The following is an 18,771-nucleotide window of genomic DNA, read 5'->3' as shown; positions in this document are numbered from 1 at the left end:
GGTTATTGTAAGAATCATAAAATTGTAATAATGGAAAAGGTTAACCTTAGCTTCTACTCAACTCAGCAAAGACAAAAACCAAGTGCATTAAAGTCTCTCACTCGATTGGGGAAAAAGAATAACTTTGACTAATTGCCACTGCGATCGCTAGTGTAACTTCGAGGTCAGCAGAGCTCAGCTGAAAAAATATATGTTTTCAGCTGATTTGAAAAAACTTAGCATTTGGTGCTCGCTGGGTAAAAGTACACTGAAAAAAATATGTTGATTTTTTTGCCAAGTTTTTTTAGGTTATGATTTTTAAATAACCTCAATTTTTATTTTTATTTCAGTGTCTTTTACTTGAAATAATATAAAATTCGCAAAATTCTGAATTTAATTAAACTTTAAGTGTCTGATTCTCAAAAATTGACGATAAAGCATTTTATGCATTTTCAACCCTTTAAGGACGATTGGAACACCGGTGTCCCATAGATAAAATAATTTTTCCTGACTACCTAAAGTTATTTTTTTCTTATGTTTGTACGTAATTGCAAAGTAGAAGGTTGAAGGAATCTAGGACATTTTTTGCAAATCTCCAGCTATTTGCTATATAGTAAATATTTAAGCTCAAAAATGGTGAATTTTTAAATTCTCAAATTTATAAATGATTTTATATATTTTTTATACTTTCAATTTTTTTTATCAAATCCCCTTTGGCAATAAAAACTACAATACTCGTACGTTAAATTTTTCATTAAAGAGAAAATTATTACTCATTGGTAATGTCAGAAAAATTTCTTAAATTTTTGGGGTATTTTTGTCCCTATCGTTCATAGAAGCACAAAATACACCGAATCAGACTCTGTTGGACTTTCCAAGGTTAGATGTAAGACTTATCATTGATTATGTTTCTCAGTTTAATTTTTATTGCTCATTTTCAGTTCGTTAAAAGTGTCTCGTCGTTAAAGGGTTAAGGTGGGTTATGTGTGTTGTGTTTGTGGTGACTTGCAAGCAACGCGAAAATGAAGTTAAAAAATTCTGAATATGAGACATAAAAATTTTTATTTTAGATTTATTAAAGTAAAAAAGAACAATTAAAATAAGAAATCTTATTCTCTTATTTTATTTAACACTTTAAAACCCGAGCCAAAAAATCACGTAAAATATGTACCAAACTGGCATAAAATGCCACCGCTGATATTCTCAACAAAAAAGCAATTTTTCAATAATTTTTCGTTCCGTAAGACTTCTACTGCAGTTCTAAGACTCATATAAATTCATTTTCCAATAAATATTTCCCCATTTTCTTGATATTTTTGTATAAGTTTTTTCTGAAAATTGACAAAAAATGCCAAAGTGAATTTTTACAGATTTTCGTAGTAAAAGTCCAATTTCTGTTGAATTTTCTTTTTCCTAGCACTTTGACAAGAATCTTAGAACACATATCTATATATTTTCGTGTAAAATTTTCAAATTCTCATATTATAGTTTGCGCTTTTGTTTAAGAAAATTTTATGTGAAATTCCAACTGGGAATCGAAAAAGAAAAACAAAGCGTAAAGTGAATTTTCACCATATTTTTTTACATTACCACTCTATAACAATTCTAGGTCTTATATTATTTAATTTTTAACCATTATTTTAACACTTTCACGTATTTTTTGCGATTTTTTCGAATCGTGACAAAACTAAAAAAATGTTAACATTTTTTTAGGTTATGTAATATAAGCCATTCAAAAATGTCCATTTATGATGCCAACGATGCCAATCAACCCCATATAAAAAAGGTGGCACTTTACGCCACGTCCATTTTTTGGTTTTTTCCAATTTTTTTTTTTAAATACAGTGCCTGCTTTCTAATCCGGAATCCGGATCGCCCTAATCCGAACAAATTCTCGACGGTTACATTTAAAATACTTTTGAGGTTATGTATGCATGCGTGCCCAACACAATGAAAATGAACTATCCTGTGATATTTTTGTTTAATAAATGAAGTATAATGGAATAAACTCCTCCAATTATGTCTTTTTAATCTTCTTTAAAACTTTTATACTAATTCTACAAAAAAATCTTGTATTATATTTTCGAGACATTGAACAAATTCAAAAAGTCCATTCGAATTACGAAGCGGACATCTGCCATATTGTCTCCCAATCATCCGGATTACAAAGCGGGCACTGTAATAGAAAAGTTATCAACTATTTTTTTTCTACTAAACGAAAGCTAATTTAATTTTCTATACAATCATGTTATCACTTTAGCATAATATTGAATAGAATTCCTACTATGAAGCTCCAAACTTAAAATTGTGCAAACGTAAAATGCCACTTTGGGGTTTTAAGTGTTAAGTTTATTTTAATTTTTTTTTAATTGTGTGTTGTAAACCTAACCTAACACACGGATTTATGACAAATCTATGCCGTATTTTCAAGTTGTTTTATATTTTTTTTAGAATTCAGTTTTTGAAAAAAACTTCTATCGCCCATAATGCTCCATTAAGATGAAGTTGTGGAAGGTTGAAGTTAAAGGCTTGGGGTCACGTTGACCAAAGTATGAAAAAATATAATATGAAACTCATATTTAATTATTACAACTTCCAATATTATTAATTTATTAGACAAATTATAAAATAGCCCGAGAAATTAATTTTGTATTTGCTTTTCGTGATAAATTTCGGAGACGTATTGAATTCTGATCTTTTAAAATTTTAAGGTTATGTTATTAAAATATTTTGATTGTGTTCTTTTGTTTCTTCTGTTTGAGGTTAAGTTATACAGAATCTCAAATTCTATAATAATCTCTACGTGAAACTTATCCGTTTCAATTTTTTAAGGTCTTGTTTAATATAACCTCTTTCTAATCAACAAATTGGGCAATTAATACTTTAAACTTTAACTGACAGAAAGAATGGTTTTTTTAATTCTTTCATCTTAATATAAATCGAAATTGATACATATTCGAGAGTTTTTGTCACAACATCACAATTCCCAATATTGGATCTGATTCTCTTAATTTGATAAAGGGATTATATTAGAATTTGAGGTTAGAAAGATAACCGTAAAAATTACTCTTATCTCATATAAGAATATTTCTAGGTTTAAATCATTCAATTTTTCCTTGTAATTAAAACATATATGACTTTTTTTTTATTTTATAGTTTATTAAACAGTCTCGAATTGCCCGAAATATCTTTTGTCAGGATCAGGAGCTCATATTTGAGGTTAGATTATGATTAATTGAAAATTAAATGAATTTAATTTGGTATTCAAAATATTTTCGATCAACGTATTGGGGAAATAAATGTACAAGGATCATAATATAAAGTACAAAACAATCCAATTAATTTAATTTAATTTTATTTTCGCTAGCTATTGGTACATTCCCACCCGGCAAATTCTGCAGAATTCTGCAGAAATTCGTCAGATTTGAATTACTAACTGCCGAAAAATCAGCAGAATTTCTGCAGAATTTTGTTCTAAGGTGGATCCGATCGTTGTGTGAAAATTCTGCAGAATTTTCTGCAGAATTTCTATAGAAAATTTTAAAATTATCGGCAGAATTTCTTTAAAATATTTAGATGATTTCTACATTTCTTCTACCCTTTCTAATGTTTCTAAACATTATTTTAACTACATAAAAATATGTATTTCAATTTATTTAAAATTCAATTTTTATTCAACAATTTTACGTGAATATACTCTCTTTTTTTACAATATTATTATAATGTTATAATACAATATTATTAAATCAGCCATAATAGAAAATACGAAGGGGAAGGAAATGGTTAGAAAACACGAAAGAAATTCGCGATGCTCACGAAGTCGCACGACTATCCCGAAGCCACACGAAGTATCCGATTGAATGACAAGAAACGTTAAAATTTCAAAAGTGCAGAATTGCAGATCGAAGTTTTGCTGGGTTTTGTACGTTTTTGGGGGTTTTTGGGAACAGTTTTAAATTTCAAACACAGTAATGGCGCGTTTTTATTTAGTAAAATTTTGTTAAATTTTCATCGGCGTTGGCATTGCAAGTTTTGAATTAAAATCTTATTTATTTCGCTTTATTGATTCATTTTCAACCATTCAGAGAGTGAATTAAGTAATATTGTGTATCTTGTGTATAGATAAGTCAAAGAATTCGAGAAAATATCCCATAAATTGTGGGAAATATGCAGAAAAAACGCTTTCAATTCAAAGTTGTGTAGTTAGAGAGATTTCCGCTTGATGAAAAAGTGTCGCTAGCGTCGGAAAGTTGGTGTAGGAAGTGACAGTTGTCTTCTTTTCTCACTCCGCTGTCGCAGTTCAGTGAAAAATCTCAGACAAGAAAGACACTTTGAAGGAATACACAAAATAGAAAAAAGGAAAATTCAGTTTTAGTGTTTTTCATTGTATAGTATTTATTTTATATAGTAGATAAAGGGATAGAGAAAGAGTGGTACTTTGAGAATATTGTGCCCAATTGATGTGTTTGTGTGGGAAAAGTGCTGAAAAATTTGGATGAAAAAAAATAGAGGAATTTTTGTGATATTTTGCCATCAAACTACGCAACGAATGAATGCTTGGGGATTTTAGCCATTTAAACTCTTTGATGGCGATTGAAGAAAAGTCACAGAGTCTGAGACAAGAGGAAAATTAGATGGTGAGTTGGGAAAATTTTCGTGAAAATAATGGAAAAGTCTGTCAAGATTGTTCGCCAACTGCGATTTATGGGAGAGTTTTTCCTTCCATAATAAAACAAATTTATCGATTGGCTTTTCCTTTGTGTTTGCTGGCTCTTTTCCCTTTGCGTCGTGTGAAAACTGAAGTATTTTTCACGTTCGTCATGAAAATATCTCTGTCGAAAGCCAGTGCGGGGGCCACAACGACGACACGGGGCAAATTGCGTCCATTTTCTTCTGTAACTTCCATTGTTTTTCCCCCCAAGAGAATTGGTCTAGAAGAGAGAGAGTGAGTCAGGGAGACGTTGCATTTGCCAATAAACTATCCCCAAAATCTCGCCTTCAAGAATCTCTTCCATACGGACAAAAAAAAAAAGAACCAGTTAGAAGTCTCCTGAATAAAATGCACAAAATATTCCTTGATTCTTGTTTTCTTCGATGGGGATCGTCGTTTGAGAAATTTCACAAATAAATATATTATTATGGATATTCTCGGGTACTTTGACATCGTCTGGCTCGCAGTTGTTTACATTTTTGATGCTTCTTTCTGTCTTTTCATCCCAACTCGTTCTCGCCAGAGAGTCCATCCTCTTGGCCATTCAGTAATTCTTCCTGGCATTCATGCAATAAATACTTCAGTTTTTCCACTCTCAGATGTTTTCCCATTCTTACTCCTCCAACACAATCATTTTCCTTGGTAGTTGTGCCCACAAATATCTGAAGAAAGTGCGCAAAAACACACGCGCCTACTGAATTCATTTCCGCAATTTTATCCAAATTGAAAAACAAAAAGAATGAAAAAATACACCCGGCAGATAGGAAAGATTGATATTCTTTGCAGAAACTCAGTTAAAAAAATGTTTCTGTTGTTTGTCTTTGAAGAAGACAAATAGAAGGAAGGGTATTTTGATCTGCAGTATGCTCGCAGCAATTCAAGAGCGTCTCAGCTGAAACATACTAAGCACTTACTAATAACTCAATGACTTGATTTTAAGATGTTTTAGATTTTTAGAACATGTAACTATACTAGAGAAGAATATGGCATAGGTCAGTCCTAACGCTAAGTACTTAATTAAGAACTTTGTTGAAGCGCTTTATTAGGTACTAGGTCCTCAACTTGAAATTCCCGATTTTTTTTTGATAAAAAATTTTAAAAATTTAGAATGAAGTTGAAAAACAACTTAACCCTGAGCAAAGAGCAAATTGTTCTTTGCTCTTTTTTCGAGATGTTTAGATTTGGCAAATTTTACTAATACAGTGCGAGCTTGATAGAGTCAACTAATTATTTCCAGGCCTGTTGACTCTATTGGATTCGTTGACTCTATTGGATTTCGAAAAAAATCAATTAAAATGTGAAATTTTGATACAAAAGGGTATTATTTTATGTTTGTACTAGATAATTGATAAATTTAACACGATAGTAGAATATTTTATTTTATTAACCCATAAATTCTACACCCTCTGGTACAAAAAAGTCGTATGTTTGGGCAAAAGTTGGAGATTAAGGAATCATTTTATAAAATATTTTTATTATTATAAGTAATTATCTTATGTGAAAATTTCTATCCATGTGATAATATTGAGGTCTATTCACTATGTTAAGATAAGGAAATGGTGTCTTAAAGATTTTTTTTTCACTTTTTTTTAGAAGACCTCCGGTAGATATTAAATTGTTGAAAATTCTGATGCAATTAACGTAATTAATTAGAATTTATTTTAAACTTTTATTTTATGAAAGAAGAGATTGATAGTTATTCTTTTCGTTACGACATAAGTATGGCTCTAAACTTCACAAAAGAGCAAGAAAACCAATTTTTCTCATATTCTTCTTGTTCTGAAAAATGGGCGCTAAATGGTTACAGATATCTACTTAGAGTCTTCAGATAACCCCCTTAATAAGTCAACCTGGGGATTATTATTATGACCCTCATTTTCTCCCTACCCCTCCCTTTTCAGCGCCAAAATCGTTTTTTTTTTGTGATTTCGGGAAAACACGTCATTCGGGATCATAGGGTTAATGAAAAGATCTTAAGACAAGAGAGAAAAGACAATCGGTTATTATTAATCGTGTCGAGGCATAAAATTCACACATGTCTTACCCAATAACGGGCTACGTCAATGGCATGCGGGGTTGCCAACATCAAGTCCCCTACTTCGCAAGAAGCAGGAGACAAAGGACAAACACACAAATGTGGGGTAGTTTGAACCACCCCACAGTCACAAGTGACGTAGACAATCGGTCAAAACGCTTAAAATAACGAAAAGAAACTTATTTTGTTAAAAATTGAATTTACGGTTAATATACGAATTTTATGGAATTTTGTGTATTTTTTCTTGGAATTTTGTGTATTCAGAAAAAAAGTTCAAGCATGTTTTTACATGACTGGCATATACAACCTGAGAAAGAGCTTTTCCACCGTTTTGCTCTGGAGGTTGGTCACCAACGCTAAGACGGCGGTGGACGCTAAAAATTGCACGGGATCTCAGTGAAACGAAACTGTACTTCGAAAGCATTGTTGATGAATAATTTATCTATCTATATCGCGATTAGAGATACAAATAAAATAAATTCCAAAGGACTTCAAGGCAAAATCCTGAATTCGATTCACCAAATTTGTCCTAGATCGGCTTCGAATCCGACGCCTCCTCACAATGGTTTGCATAGCTTTTCTGGGGGATTTTTCATCCAGTTTTCCCTTTTTTTTTATTAAATTGACAAAGTACAGATTAAGTATGCCATGCGTCATTAACCGGACTATGTGATTATTAAAAGAGGCCAGGCCTCAGGGATACGATACTCTGTGGGACTCTGTTGGACTTTCCAAGTTTAGATGGTAAGGCGTTTCACAAATTTTGTTTATCGGTTAAATTTTTATTATTAATTTTCGGTCCGTAAAAAGGGTCTCGTCCTTTGGCCTCTACACACTAGGAGAAATTTCTTTAAAAAATGCATTTTAAAGAAAATTTCTCCTATCCTTGTAGGCAGAAACGTCAGATTTTTTTTTAAAAAAGGCATTCTTTGACGAAAATAGCTTCTAGTGTGTAGACACTATAAAGGGTTAAGGCATGATTCCCCGTTGATCCCACTAAATACTGAGCATTGTCGCCTTTCCGAAGCGATTTGTCTGCGCTATCGAATTTGCTGTTTCATCACTTGGTTTTTGGGTATATGACACGTCAACCAATTCCCATTTCACATCGCTTGCGTCAATTCGACGGTGAAAGCCCTTTCTTTCAAACCGCAAAGGCAACATTTCAGAAGTGATTTTTTAAATTTTTTAGTCAATCCATACGGCGCATATTTTCTGTCATTTTATTTAATTCAATGGCATGTAAACGCTTCAAAATATCCAATCGAATCACGTTTAATGCCCTTCGAAAACGCTTACAGATTGCTGCCATCAATTATTTTTGGTCTTTTGGTCTTGTACATCAAAATCATTATTTCTGAAGCGTTTAACGTGTTTCCTCGAGCGATTCTCAATGGTACATCTTCGTTGTAGGTCTCTTTAACCAAATGACGTGCTTTACTTTATTTTCTTCCCCAAGGTTTATTGGTAAAGTAGCACTTAATTCATAGCATTATGAGTTGCAATTTTTGATAGACGTCAAACTGTTTGTTTATTAAAAAAATCTCTATGGGTGCAAACACAAGAAGAGTTTGATTCTCTAATAGTGTCTTGGATAAAATTGATTCAAATTTAATTTCGAATTTTCATACTAAATTTTCGAACAAGGTAGGGAAAATTTATGAAATACAGCACTAAAAAGCTCGCAAAAGAGTTACTCAGTGATTATGGAGTGATTAAATAATGGGACAGAAACACAACACAAAAAATTGAAGAACAATACATTTTGACACTTGAGAATTTCGAAATTCGATCAGGAGGAGAATTTTGTAACGCTCTGGCAATGCGATATGACAAATTGAGCTTGAATCTCAAGAGAGCTTTTTCGAAAATGCGATTCTGTAGCCGTGACATTGCCATTTCAGCTCACGTGACATTGTCAGAAGTCACATATTTGAGATTTCTGGCAATTAAAAGCCATTTCATTAAAAATCAGTGAATTGCATTTTCGAACTCATATGATATGACAAAAAAAGCTCGATTGGCATTGTCAGGTTTCGAACTCACGTGTGACAATGCCACGAAAATTACAGAATTCCCCTACAGGATGTGCTTCCAGTCACCTTGCGAAAGTATCAAGAAGTAACAATGACTCTTTTTTGGCTTTTCAAATAGATCTTCGAATTTTTCAAGATCTACTTGTTAATGATAAGAAAATGGATAAGACCTCTTCTAAATGGCTACTATCCTAATGGGGGATGTGCTTTTCATTTTACGACTATCGCCGTCTTAACCTTCCTTCCAGCCTCCACGACAAAACTATAGGAAAATCCTTTCACTTGTTTTATATTTTTAAATATAAATTCATAATACAGATAATTCTGTATATCTTCAGCATACCCATATTCAGCTGACTAAACGTAAAAAAAATGATTAATTACAGTGCACAGTCTCCCTTGACTTATGTAAGCGAGTTTGAGCCAAAAAAAGTGTCTTCCGGGTGTTAAATTTTGCTCTGAAGAAGGTGTATCAATAGGCTCTATATGTAGGAAAGAAATAGAAGTAAATAGTCAATTTATCGAGGTTTCTAAGCATATAAGTCGTGTTTGTTTAAAAGATTCACAGACATGAAAATAGAGTCACTTTTTCGTATCATCGAGTCGAAGAAAACTTACTTGATCGCATTATTCAATGTGCCAAAAAAGGTGTGTCTTTTCGAATTTTCTTTCATTCACAAAAAAATTTTTAAAGGATTCTCTATCGCGGTATTCTTTCATATTCCACCAAACTAATTTTCTTATCAACAAAGACAGTCCATTGTTGTTGCGAATTTTCAAGTACAATGTGACTTTTGAAGCGTGTGAATTGTTGGGAAATATGTTTCACCTTGGACAATTGCTTTTTTTTTAAATTATCATAAACGCATATATTATTTGTTGTATTTTGAGACTCTTGTAAATTAATTAAATGCTAAAATTATTGATTCAATTTAGTGGACGTTTAGATTAAAAATTTCGATTTTTCCTTTTCCTTTGGAATTTTCTTTGCATTTTCCATTTTGATGGAATATTTTAACTCTGCTTTCGATAATCAATTTTAGGTCAAAAGTCACAAAAAACAATATGGGAATCTAATTCAAATGATCTATTTATTGCTTCGAAATAAGTTTCCTATATGCTAAAAAGTTTCCGAATGTGAAAAGCAATTTCGTTTCAGTCTCAAACATTTTTATGATGTATGCACTTTCTAGCAAAACGTGCATGTCTAATGCTTCTTTGGGCAAATAGGAGAAACACATTGTTATCACCAGAAAACTTTTTCTTGGAAATAGATAGATGACACAAAGTAAAGATTATACTTTGGACGTTTCTCAAATCCTTATTTAAAGTTTTTTTTTTGGTTCTGAAATAACAGAAAAAGAAGTAAAAAAATAAATTTGTTGTATAGTGTGTTCAGGTATTTTGCTTCGAAGGGTTTTTATTTTTTAGGATACTTTTTGCGATTGCTGCAATACATTATTTACACATAAAGTATGCAGCTTTATGTACAATGGCGGTGTAGTTGTTGTTTATGCTATTGGTCATTTTTTGTATATTACACTATATAGATGTTTATGTGTTTCTTGTTCTGATCATAAGCTCTTTTTATTGTAAATACGGTAAATATAATGTTTAGAAAACAAAAAAAAATCTGAAATAAATAGAATATTTATTTTTATTTAAATCCAATCGTATTAATAGGGTTCAATCACTTTCAAAAAATGGCTTGGCAAAAAATTCTCTATCCGTAATTTAGGTAAAATCATTTTTATCCCTTTTGGTTTCTTAAGGGGTTATGTAGATCAAAAAGACTAAAAAAAACAGTATGTTTTCTCTATTTTTTTTTCAATATCAAAATAATTTTATTTAATTCAAGCTAAAGTGATATAAGTTGGACATAGTGTTACAAGTTGGACAATTCGCCGGTACAAGTTGGACATGGCTTTTTTCTTGATAAATATAGTACAAAATTTGTTTTTAAACACAAGAAATCAAATTATAAAACTAAAGCATTAAAAATATACAAATAAAAATGAAGTACTAAATTTATCAAGAAAAAAAGCCCTGTCCAAATTGTAACATTGTCCAAATTGTACCATTGACTGTCCAACTTGTACCACTTTACCATATACAAAAAAAGGACAATATTTTAATTATATTTTCTGAATTTTTATCTTAAAACTTTTAAACTTTTAACTCTGGGACCTAATCTTTGGAAAACTTTGAGAAAGCGTACTTTTAGGTGGACAAGATTTCTCGAAATAAGTTCATCTGAAATCCAAAAAAGAATTCATGTTATCTGATGAAATAAACTAGTCCTTGAATAAAGAATTTTGTAAAAAAATGACATTTGAATTTTTGGGAGAATTTTATATACAAAAAAATCTTATGATCTATTTTTTTTACATCAAGTTTCGTCTTCTAAAATAAATTCTGATCAAATCAACATAAAATCCATTCATGGCTCCGGCACACCTTTTAGATCAGGAAAATTTCATGAAGTCGAAATTTGAATCTCTTACACGTTTTGCGTATGTCTATCTCATTCTCTCGCACTCTTCTTCTTCGTTTAAACGTCGCAAAAAATTCAATTTAGTTCAATCAAATTTGGAGTGCGAAAGAATGAGATAGACATATGGAAGACCTGTGATAGAGAAAGGGATCTTAGTTTTGATTTTCAAAAATTTTTCTGATCTAAAAGGTGTGTCGAAACCTTTCTCCTTTACACACTATGAGAACTTTCTTTAAAAAATGCCTTTTTAAAGAAAATTTCCCCTATCCTTGTAGGCAAAAACGTCAGAATTTTTAATAAAAGGCAATTTTTGATGAAAATTGCTTTCAGTATGTAGACACCATACTAATTTAACTACAGGCTATATTTGTTTTTTTTTTTAATTTTGATTTCAGATGAACCTACTCTTAAAATCTTATCCACCGAAAGGTTTAAGTTTGTTTTCCAAAGTTTGTCTTAAAGGCTGAATTTTTAAAATTTTTAAATGAAAATTTCAAAGAATTAGTCTAAATCTTATTTTACTTGCCAAGAGCTTGAATTAAATATAAATATATATATTTTATTTTCTGATTTTTGTTTTGAGAAAATACGGGTTTTCAGTCTTATTGATACCGGTAACCTCTTAAATGATCAAAGGTCTGGTTCTACTAAACCAATTTATTCCATATTAAGTGAAAGGCTTTTAATTAATTGATGATTCTTCGAACCAATGAAATTTGTTCACACACCTAAAGAGCAATATCGAAAACTTTCGTTATGAATTGTCACTTGACTCAGGAATTTACGGTTTATACGATAACTGCTGGTTTAGATAACAAGTAAGTTATGACATCTCCTGATCCAAGAAGCGATACATGTCGTCTGTACACTACGTTTTAAAGTTTTATACAATGGAGTTCAAGATATAGTATGGAGATCGCATAAAAGAAAAAGTCTTGATCTTATATGTGTTTAGATAACTAAACCCTCGTCATTAGCCTCTATCGGACTTTATTTTACGGAAAAAGGTTTCTTTCCTTGTCAATATCCAGAGGTTTCTTGTCAAAACTAACTACAGTAGAACCCCGCTATAGGCCATCGCTCTATAGTCCACAATTTATCGACCGTTGATTTCAAAACACTGATTTTAAGTTAGGTTATGTTTTTTAGTACGCGACGCATGCAATGTTGTCATAATTGTTTTAATATTTTTGGCAAACTTTCTTGAGTATTTGTGATAATTGTGATCCATAATGAAGAGAGCGAGGACAAGTACCACAATCGCAAAGAAAGTGGAAGCCGTCGAGCAATTTCAATACTAAAAGTCGCTGATATTTAAAAAAAAAATGACATGGACTATAGTGTGACCCGGCGACCCAAGTGTCAAATCTGGAACCAAATATGGACTATAGCGAGGCCCTACTGTAACTAGGGCGCAGCCTTATGGCATATTTTCTCAATTTTTTTTATTCAAGTTTTTTTTCTCGGAAAATTTGACTGAGGATTGGATTATTATTATTATTTTTTTTAGATAGATAGATAGATAATTTTATTCATCAGAACGCTTTGCGAACACAATACAGCTCAGTTGTAATGGGAGATTTGTAGATTTGCAACCACCGCCGTCTAAGTGTTGGTGTATTAATAACAAATAATCTGTTTGATTATGTGAAACCAAATAAATTGGTTGTTATTTAAGATTTTGAGACCTTAGGGAACTGGGCTAAAATTCTGGTCTGAAGATTGTTTAAGACGGCGGTAGACGCCATAACCAAATAGTTCTCGGGTTCATAGAATGTTGGGCTTTTAAAACATTTGTCGATGAATGTCTATCTATCTTTTTACCTATCTATCTGAATAACTAAGTATTTATATAAATTTAATTATTATTTGTAATTCTAAATTTAATTCTGAATTTTTGAAGGAAAACTTCATGAAATCAAAATTCTCATCCTTGTTATTCTCAAATGTGTTGCATGTCTATCCCGAATTTTCCACTCAAAATTGGATTAAACTAAATTTGATTTGTTATAACATTCAAAAGAAGAAGAAGACTACTAAAGAATAGGATAGACATTTATACAAAACGTTTGAATTTTAATGTCATTAAATTTTCTTAATCTCGAAGGTGTACTGCACCTTTTAAATCAGGAAATTTTGATAAAATCTAAATTCACATCCTTTTATTTTCTAAACGTTTTGCAGACATATAGCTACTTTTTGTTACTCAAATATAAATTGATCTAAATTGAATTTCTTGTGATAAATAAAATAAGAAGAAGAGTATACTGATTTTGCTGTGACTATTTCACATTATCTGGTTCGGAAATACAAATGTCAAACTCTAAGTCATGTTTAATATCAAAACGGATCATGAGACCCTTAATTTTGATGCTGAAATCTGACAATTGAGAGGTATAAAAAGCTACCCGTCAAATAATATCTGCAGATATCTTTAAGATTTCTGTAGAGAAAATCTACACCTCTACAGAATATCTGCAGATAATTCTGTAGATATTCTTACGAATTTTATTTGGGCTTGGGACAAAATTCGTCAGAATATTTCGGCAGATTTTCTGACGAATCTCTGACGAATTTCTGTAGATATTCTGCCGATTTTCTGTAGATTTTTTCTACATTCCAGACTTTCCAGACAAGATGTGTCAGAAGAGATGGAAAAATTTTTCACTGAAGTTTGCAAAATTCAATAGAGTTATTTTTTGTGATATCACGGTGTTTATATAAAATAAAGAATTCTGCGACGCCGTGTTACAAGTAGAGAAAAGTGAAGTGAAAACTTTAAGCAGAGTATCGACCTAAATTTCGTGTTTTTGTATCATTAAATTGGCGATTTTTAAGAAATTAGTATTTTTGATCGCAACCTTTTACTTATCTAAAATGTGTACTCGGTAATGCTTGTTAAGCAGAGCATACCATTTTCTTTATAACTCCTACAGTTTCTACATAAATCAACAATATTTTTGTGAAGTAATGGACACTATGCCGATTTTCTCGGCAGAAATTCTGCCGAAAATCTACAGATTTTCTCTGAATACACTGGAATATACCGTTAAAATTCAAAAAACCTCAGAGTAAAATCGGCAGGTAGAATAATGATTTGACGGGTACTTCCCATCTTTAGAAAGGATTCAGATCAGGGGGGGAATTCTGTAACCCTGTGAAGTGATCACCTGTCAAAATTGGTGAACGCTTCACTAAAGTGATCGCAAAAGAGATTCTGTAACTTGCGATATATTCACGTGAAAGGATCACTTTGAGGTTATGTCTTTCACTTGTCAACTTTTCGGTGAAGATGATGTTATCACTCGATGAAGCCAGTGAAATTTTTTTCCATACTCAGCTTGAAAAACAACACTACATCATTTATAATACTCAATTCTAGTGTTTTCCATTGTTATTTAGTTCAAACATTGATGAAAATCTTAAATTTAATAAAATTTTCAACACACTTCCCCTCTCTGCTTCACGCAAAGTTACAGAATAACTTTTCTAGCAGTCGTGAAGAGAAGCCCGTGAACCTTTCACTAGTGAAGCGTTCACAGAGTTAGAGAATTCCTACCCAGGGATGTGCAAGAACCGTTTGAAAACGAATAAACGTTAAAATAACCATTGAATTGACCATTCGACCATTGACGTACAAGTTTCATTTTGACATTTGTTCGGTTTCAAACGGTTCTTGCACACCTCTTCTTTAGACCTAAGGGCCCAAATAGACCCAGGCTGATTTTCGAGAATATTCAGCTAGTAAAATTTTTAAAATTTATTCAAAGGATCGCTGGTCATTTATCATTTGGAATAAATCTTTACTGTAAGATTTTACGGCTAAATATTCTCAAAGATCAATATAAGATTGAGTTTTATTGTACCTTCAGGTTCAGCTAATTCAGGTTCAGTCTTAATTGCCTTATACGGGCTTCAGACCTAAGGCTTAGCCATTTGGCTTAACACCTCTAATTGCTTATCAGGTGTGATTTTTTGGGCATTGTTGTTTATGATTGGATATTAAGGGCAAATAATCCATTATTTTTCGAAAAAATCAATAAAATTGTTTGCTATTTAGATTTTTGATACCTTCGGGAACTGGGCTAAAAAGCTCCAGTCTGAAGCCGACATTAGTTTCTTATCACAAGATGCTTGGTAGAATATCGAGTCAGCTTCGTAACCTTTGGGAACTGGCCTAAATTTTCCAGCCTAAAACCCGTATTAGGATTTAAAATTTACACAAGTGTAACCCTACCAATAACAGAAAAAACAGCTTGAAAAGCCGAATACTCCAAATTTAACGTTGTACAAATATGTTATTGATTTCAAAGATACGTATTACAAACAAGAATATATAGATCAATAACTAGAATTACAAACTTCCATAAAATTAGTGCGTTTGCTCGTAATCTTAATATCTGCTGTGAATTAATTATTACCAATAATGATATTGAAAGCTTTGCTATATACAAGTTTGTTTTTTATGTGTTTGCACATGAATTGTGGCTTTTTTTTTGTAATGAAGGAAAAGTCGATGAACGCTTGTCATTGAGCATCTCATGTGAAAGGTTCTATGACCACTAAATTGTTCGCAAATTGATAGTTTGACTCGTTTTATTCTGACGTTAGAACACTCTTCTTGACTGTGGCATATATAGAGTGTGTATTTTTGAAGTGGCCTATCCAATGAATAAATAATTATGTACAAGGAATATGTATTTCTCCGGGTAAATAAAAAAATCCTTTTTGCTTTTTTTTCTCATTCTTGCCTGAATGATTAATCAAATTTTCAAATTTGTGAACATAAATTTGAAGATTGATACTTTGAAAGAGCCTTTCATAAGTATGTAATAAGATAATTTTGTTAGTTACAAAATGGTACATTAAATTCACAAAGAGGCTACTTATTTACCTGCGTGACATAAAACATTCTGTGAATATTCGACCAGAATGCTTTTTTTTTCTTACACACCAAAAAATAAATTCAAGGCCAGTACCAGTAATTCATCGGTTTTAAAATGTCTTATTTACCTAATATATAACCATATGTAATAGTGCTAGACGATGTAATCATAGCACCATCACACTCATCACAAGTTAAGACAAAATTTTCTGGGTATTTCGCAAGAGTCTTGTTAAAAGTGATGAAAGAACTTGAGAGAGGAAAAAACGATCATTTTGTAAATAAGACATTGGGCCTGGTCGCTAAGATTCTCTTTTTCGATCTTCTAATTTTTGAAGGGAAAGCTATCGATCATTTGATATTACAGAGGCACAACTCTAGCCTTAAGTTAACTATTCATGGAATAATTTTTAAAATTTATCACTATCCTTTTTTATTGTAAAGAAAAAGAGAGAAAATTAGTTTTTTTTTCATTCTAAAGTGAGCTAGTGTCTGTAAAATCGTGGAGGCTGATCCTTCGGTCTTGAGAGAGCTTCATATATAAATTCCAAATTTGAATTCCAATTAGATTTTTGAAGTGGTAAGATGAAGAGAAATACTCCTTCTAATGGAAAAGTTACCTTGCTTAGAATGTAGGGGACCGACGTTGATATTAACTCAAATAACAAATCCGGTGATCGTTCGGATGGGGGGAGGTTTTTTTCTTCCCAGAGCTTTCGGTACTCTACGCACCTTTTTCAGTGGTCGAAAATGTTAGGCTTTTTCTGGGACTTAGTTTCGATTAGGGACAAGGGCAATGTCTTTTCTGGGTACATAGATAACTGAGTTTACACACTTTTAGATAACTTTACAGCAATTATCAAAAGTTTTTAGCCAAAGAAATTGTTTATTGTAGAAAGTGATTGTTAATTGCTGGAAAGTTATCTAAAAGAGTATATTTGGTTGATTTTACTTCTATTTAGATGTAATATTCGCAGGAGTTGCTTCAACTTTCGTAAAACCACCGCTAGGAGCGCTATGATTAAAAAGGGGATTTTTAAATTTTCTAAGTTAAATACAGTGCCCGCTTCGTATTCCGGATGATTGGGAGACAATTTGACAGATGTCCGCTTCGTAATCCGGATGGATTTTTTGAATTTGTTCAACGTCTTGAAAATATAATACAAGGTTTTTTTCCGAGAATTAGAATAAAAGTTTTAAAGAAGTTTAAAAAGACAAAATTAGAGAATTCTATGCTATTATACTTCATTTATTGAACAAAAACTTCACAGGATAATTCATTCTCATTGCTGAACACATATGCATACATAACCTCAAAATGATTTTAAAGGTAACCGTTGATAACTCGTCCGGATTACGGCGATGCGGATTAGAGAGCGGGCACTGTAACTCAAAACGGCATTGTGTATCAGGCTGATTATATTTTAGTATGTTTTAGCCACACATTATACCTAGCAAATAAAAAAAAACTTAAGTCGCTCTAAAACCTCTGACGCGAGCTAAATGGGTCAAAGTTCGAAAATTGACCGGCCTGTATCTCCAGTCTTCGGTTTTAATTATCATTCTGACTTGCATTTTTATGATTAGTCCGTCTCGACGAGTACTTTCACATGACAAAACTTTTAGTTCAAAACTTCGCCACAGGTGGCGCTGCAATAGTGTACAAATTCAAATTTATTTTTCTCGAAAACGTGATTGTGCAATTTGATCAAACTTCTCCTCCAAAACCATGTTTTTTTGGGATTGCTCGAAAACGCGTCTTGCGATTTTTTTTCATTTTTGATATGTTTTTGAGATTACCCTGGCGGACATTTCGTCCTGAGACGAAAATACCGTTGGATCATTCCTAATATCGGGTTTTCAAGGTCAAAGGTTAAGAGCGCATTTATCAAGCGAATGGGGTCATGTTTGGGCTCGTTGCAAAGGTCTTGGAATTTTCTATTAAACAACCGGTTCCAATCGGTTTTGAACCGGTAATTAACCAGTTTATAGCCGATAACTAATTTTTATCCGAAAATCGATACTATCGAAACAATTTTGGAGGATCTTTTGAACCGATTCACATTCACTTATTTAAATCACATTCATTTATTTAAATGAAAATGGTCCTATTACGTTGTTAAAACAGAATTTCACTTTTGACACATTCTGTGAAAAATAGAGACCTCTTGCGGCCAAAACCGCCAAAACAATATGTATTCGACGTAAGGTAATTATTTGAACATTTTTACATCAAAATTATTTGAACAAATTGGAATTTAAAAAAAATACAAAAGAAAAATAATGGTTTTTGCAGGGGTGATCCTATTATTTTGGCCACCACTGTATATCACTTTTTTGTCAGTCCATCCAAATCCTTGTCATTTTGGTTTAAATACAAAATTTGTATAATTTCACGAATTTGATTCAAAATAACTGAATGGCGTACCCCAACTTCAGCTCTAAATCGAATTTGCGTGCATTCCGAGTTATAGCTCACGTTAAGAATCTCACCTACATAAGCCGGTTAGGGTTATCTGTCCCTTTCTAATTGATGTTATAAACTCTGTCACACGAAAATCTTCTTGACTGAAGTATATTCTCAAAACGAAAACACTTAAGCATATACTTCAGCCGAAATGAAATTTTACA

The 18,771-nt window shown here is 32.0% G+C and overlaps 2 protein-coding genes across 4 annotated transcripts in view; one reads left to right on the top strand and one right to left on the bottom strand.

The window, feature by feature from the left end:
• The window catches only part of LOC129806475 (GTPase-activating protein skywalker), a 341,214-nt gene that overhangs the window by 186,600 nt on the left and 135,843 nt on the right, over window positions 1–18,771 (bottom strand). The gene's annotated exons all lie outside the window — the stretch shown is intronic.
• Window positions 4,242–18,771, top strand: part of LOC129806466 (RB1-inducible coiled-coil protein 1) — a 139,163-nt gene continuing 124,633 nt past the window's right edge. For 2 of the 3 annotated variants that reach the window (XM_055855086.1, XM_055855084.1), the window contains exon 1: window positions 4,249–4,616. The gene's annotated coding sequence lies outside the window, so the exon portion shown is untranslated. Of the gene's footprint in view, window positions 4,617–18,771 lie in introns of all 3 variants that reach the window. The other variant, XM_055855085.1, reaches the window with a different exon arrangement.

The sequence above is a fragment of the Phlebotomus papatasi genome, chromosome 3 (assembly GCF_024763615.1).
Source record: "Phlebotomus papatasi isolate M1 chromosome 3, Ppap_2.1, whole genome shotgun sequence".
NCBI classification, from domain to species: domain Eukaryota; kingdom Metazoa; phylum Arthropoda; class Insecta; order Diptera; family Psychodidae; genus Phlebotomus; species Phlebotomus papatasi.
This window is presented reverse-complemented; position numbering and strand designations above follow the sequence as displayed.